Source organism: Poecilia formosa, unplaced genomic scaffold, assembly GCF_000485575.1.
Source record: "Poecilia formosa unplaced genomic scaffold, Poecilia_formosa-5.1.2 Scaffold224, whole genome shotgun sequence".
Classification (NCBI taxonomy): domain Eukaryota; kingdom Metazoa; phylum Chordata; class Actinopteri; order Cyprinodontiformes; family Poeciliidae; genus Poecilia; species Poecilia formosa.
Window position 1 is genome coordinate 277,002 of NW_006800163.1, and position 4,756 is coordinate 281,757.

The 4,756-nt window shown below is 39.3% G+C and overlaps 2 protein-coding genes across 5 annotated transcripts in view; one reads left to right on the plus strand and one right to left on the minus strand.

The window, feature by feature from the left end:
- The window catches only part of LOC103149375 (voltage-dependent calcium channel subunit alpha-2/delta-4-like), a 63,723-nt gene that overhangs the window by 20,697 nt on the left and 38,270 nt on the right, over positions 1–4,756 (minus strand). The gene's annotated exons all lie outside the window — the stretch shown is intronic.
- Positions 105–4,756, plus strand: part of LOC107838226 (leucine-rich repeat and transmembrane domain-containing protein 2-like) — a 10,362-nt gene continuing 5,710 nt past the window's right edge. Inside the window, exon 1 of the mRNA XM_016679879.1 lies at positions 105–382. The gene's annotated coding sequence lies outside the window, so the exon portion shown is untranslated. The remainder of the gene's footprint in view (positions 383–4,756) is intronic.

Sequence of the window (4,756 nt, forward strand, 5' to 3'; positions counted from 1 at the left end):
CCCCTTTTTACTCTCTCTCTCTTTCTCTCTCTCCTCTCCTCAGTCAGCTGGCAAGTTGCACGCTGGATGGAAAGCTCTGGCTGTCCCAGGAAGCTGAGTGAGCCAGTGATGGCGATGAAGAGGAGGAGGCAATAATCAGTGGTGGATGAACTGGACTCAATTTCAAATACAACTATAGATTCCTACTTTACAAAGAAGAGCAAGCTCCTGTAGGTTTTATACTTTTTCCCTTTCAGGGTAATTCTAGCTCTTTCAGAGTCAAGATTTTTTTCAAGCCAAAACCCTTTTCCATATAGCAGGTACTTAAGTAAAAATGCAGATGAAGAACAGGAATGATTTATCTACGCTGCCTCTCTCTGGAGGTTGAAAAGCCGAGCAGACGGTGAGTTGCTTGATAGTTTTGTGCAGATTATGTATTTACAATAACCTAAGTTGAGTTGTTCTTCTGGACAATGTAAAATTCCAAGGCTGCAATAAACCACACATAATATGGTTATCAAAATAACTTACAATCTCTTTCTTATTAGCTTTATCTAGTTTGAAAACTGTTGAAAAAAACAACTATATCTTAGTTTTCTAAACTTCTGTCAAAGTAAGGACATTTTGCAGACGTGTGACTAATGTTGGTAATTTTGTTTGCTAAATAAAAACAGCAAAAGTCGGTTTGCCTATGTGGGTGGGGAGAGATGTAGGAGGTTTTGCAGAGATGTGACTTTCACCGCAACCACTGCCTGATAAGTAAGGTTATACTGACTGAGAGAGAGACCTTCAAGACTGAGCTTCTCTTTTTATTGATGTTCTGTAAAGGAGCAGCAGCAGGACCCTGAGGATCAGCAAACACATGTAACACAGAGAGATATAGCAGTAAAGTCTGTAATCCTCATGATGTTGGGGACATTAATTCATGTGATTTAAAGTAATATAAGTGCACCGTTATATCACACTGAGTGTGTATGTCTGTGTGTAAATGCATTAGCATACTTTTTTCCCTGCTCATTTCTGCCTCCGTCTGGATGCTGCAGTGTGTTGGTACTGCAGAACTTTTGTCCTGCTGTTTCTCTCGAGCTGTTTGAAAGGAAAATTGCTGCACTGGGGCTCAGGGGAGTGGGGTGTTAGTGAGATAGTGATGTTATCTAAAAACTGGAGGAAAGTGGAGAAATTGTACCACATTTGAATTCCATGAAGTGGGTCCGACTCTGAAAAGTAAAACTTCCAATCATAAAGACAAACCATCGGTTTTCATGAAACAAAATGCTACTTGTGCCTACTGCCAAAGGTGTCACAAATGTACGAATAATGGGAGGACCTAAAACTCCAACAGCGTGAGCTTGAGGTAAGACAGCTGTGTCATCTAAATCCGTGTTATGACAACCTTGTGGCAGCAGCCAGAGATACTTTCTATTCTTTTAACTTTCTTCTCATATGTAGGTGTTAGCAGTATAAAATAAAGCTTCTTTGGGAAAAAAAAAAAAACAAATCTAAAGGGCCACAAGTGAATAATGGCTTTCATAGGACTAAAGCACAATAATATTTAAAGAGGAAGTAGATGATTTAGAACTAATTTAGCCAATTAGCTTATAGTAGAAAATGTTATTTGTTCCAACATGTGAAAAATGGAATAGTAAACATCCCAGATTTAGAGGGAGTTGTAATATGACTGCATTGGAAATAATTATGTTGAATAAAAGTAATTAGATTGCATGTAAATAAGAATTAATCTGAGTGACTGGGTTAGGTGCTTGACCACCATCTGAACAGGCTCCTGGTGCCTCCGTCTTACTCTGTACCCCTCAACTGTTGTATTAGCTGTCTAAACTAGCTGCTGGTACCACAGCTGTTTCACTGGCCCTCCAGTCATCATTCCTCTTCAGCAACAGCACAAACTTTTGCAGGGCTGGTCTACGGTTGGAGAAAAACGCTGGTGAACCGATCAATGCTTGCTTTGCTACACCTACCAAGTTAGCTCCAGCTCCATCGGATCATCAGCCACTCCAACCAAACACGCTAAGCTCTGCTCATTTGTCCCTGGTGTTCTCCCTCCATTAGCTCCTTCATTTCCTCCTCCATAATTTATATATCTCTTCCCAGTCTTGTCTTCTTTCTGAAGTTACTGTTCACAAACTCCAGGATAAGCCAGACAAAGATCTGTATAATTTGCATGTTCTTTGTTAAAGAAACTTTTGAGCTTTTCTTCCTGTCTCCTGAGCGTCTCACTTATGTGGACCAGAAGCTCAACTGACATGACAGGTTTGGCTACTTCTGGTTTTAAACAGTCCTTAGAATGAATGAAAATGGGTTTTTTCCCCCCAGAAGGTACAATTTACAATTAAAAATTAAAACTTGGGTCAGTATTTTGTCACACAGATATATCAGTAGTCTATATATCTACTGATATATAGACTTTTAAACACATCAGACAGTGTTTAGTATTACTTTTATATGGTGGGATTGATGTAAGATGGCTGCAGTGGAGGTGGTGATTATTAGCTTCAATCAACCTGGTTCATATTCACCCAGATTTGCTTACACATTTTACAATATCAGTTGGTGATACTGATCATTCTGCTACAATCACCGAAAGTATTTAACTGTCTACCTTTACTCACATACAAATGTGTCATTTCAAACTTTAATCTATGATGGTTGTGCACCTATAACTGCATCAGGTCATCTAGGAAGGATTTTCACAAGGTTTAGGAGTGTTTTATAACTACAGAAGCACATTTAAGGACATTGGATGAGGCCTGGCTTACAGCATCTACTCCACTAATAATTTACCACCTTTAGGATACTAATTCATACCAAAGATGGTCTTTTGGGTTGAAGACAGAAAGAGATGAATGTCAGCCAAGTTCTTCCATACCAAACTCTTTTATTGTTGGGGCCTGCCATAGCAATGTACAGGGAGAGCAGTGGCTCTCTGCTCTGGGGTGAACCGTTCTGGGGTGTGATATGTGGAAATGTTTATTATTATATGTAAAGGTCATTATTATATATGTTTAGGTTTATTCAGTTAAAAATGTTAACTATGAAAAAACATAGTCGCTTCCAAATCATAGTGCAGCAAATAGAGCGGCTGCTCCCGCTGTCTTTTATCCACCGCCTTTTCTTTTTGTTACGTCTTTTATCTCTTAAAATGATTCCACAAACTGTCTCTATTGCTTCTACATCGTCATCCGTGTTTGGTCATTCTAAATTCCCGTATGCTATGTTGGGGGTTTTGTGGATTTTCTTCTGGAATCGTGATGTTTGTGACTGGAATCGGTTCGTGTGGTTTGTTGCTCCTGCCTTGGACACACGAACAGATCGAACTTGTACTTTTATCAGCTCTGTGGTCACAGAGGTTTGGAGAATCGGCCGACAATCCTTAAATCTTGCCGTCTAAACCAGACTTAAGACTCACAAGCTCTACTCATCTCCTCTCGACCACTGCCCAAACGCTCTCTGACTCTGGTCGCTATGGTAACGTTTACATATCCCTTCAAAATAATATAGAGATGCGCCACAAAAACGAGCATTTTACTTTTGTGAAAATTTTAAATGACTAACGGGAGCCCTGAGCTCGTTTCTCTGCAACAAGACGGTCCCATCTGGGAGGGATGGGAGACAATGACACCCGAAGTGTTGCTTATATCCACAGCCTGCTTGGTCTCTACGTGGCGAAGCAGTTTGAAGCTTCATTGCCTCATTAGCAGCCGGTCGCCGCATGTTACACAGAGCGGCTTGTAATGTTTGACTCACCTACCAGTCCGGGATAAATCCATCCTCCTGTCCAGGGCTTAAAGTAAAAAAAAATCCTGAGCCTGAAACTTAGTGGTGATAGAAATGAACTATACCGTTGCTATTGCCACAGTTTAATAAAAAGTGTCTTTGAATAATGCAAACAATTGCTTATAACAATACAATTAACAATAGAATTAGCTAAACACTCAAACTTAAATAAGACTTCAGTACATTTCAACGCAAAACAAAATGTAAAATGTCTGTGCCCTAAAGGTTTGCCTTACAGGCAAAAATCCCTCAACATTAAATAAGAGTCCTTTCAGTCAATGTTTTTGCAAGTAATTTAGAACATGCAACATTACCAACCAAATCAGTTTCTCAACCTTTTTCGGGCCAGCGCCCCCATCCCATGCCCAGGTCCCTCTCTGCCCCCCTACCCCACCAAGGAATTTGTAGGCTACTTTGAACTGACTATTATATTATTATTAATATTACTGTCACTATTGTAGATGTTTTGATTTTTATGCTTGTTTCTGTATTTATCATCAAAATAATTTCCCAGAGAACAAAAAAGTCATGGGAATAGAAATTGTTTTCACAGGTGTCTATGAAAAATGCAGTGAACATTCAATTTAAAATCGGTAGGCCTAACAGCAGCCAATCAGAGTGGAAAAAATATTCTTGTTCTTTGCCATTTTCAAGTTGTTAAATATTACACAAAATGACCAGATAAAAGATGTACAACATGCCAGTTTAAATTTTGATCTATTTGCAAACCGACTGAGCTCTGCAACATTAAAACATGGATAGAACTGTAACTACATTAATCATAGCTCTTCTTCTCTTCAGTGTTTCTGTCGGTTTCTGGTGGTGCAGCTCTGTGCTGCCTTCAGGAGAATAGGACATCAGAGTATCATCCATAAAATTTCACCAACATGGTATTTATTGTGCAAACCAGAGCTTTCAGTGACAAAACAAAAGTTCCAGGTCCTTTTAATGCCATACAAATATGAGACAGAAACATGGATTATAT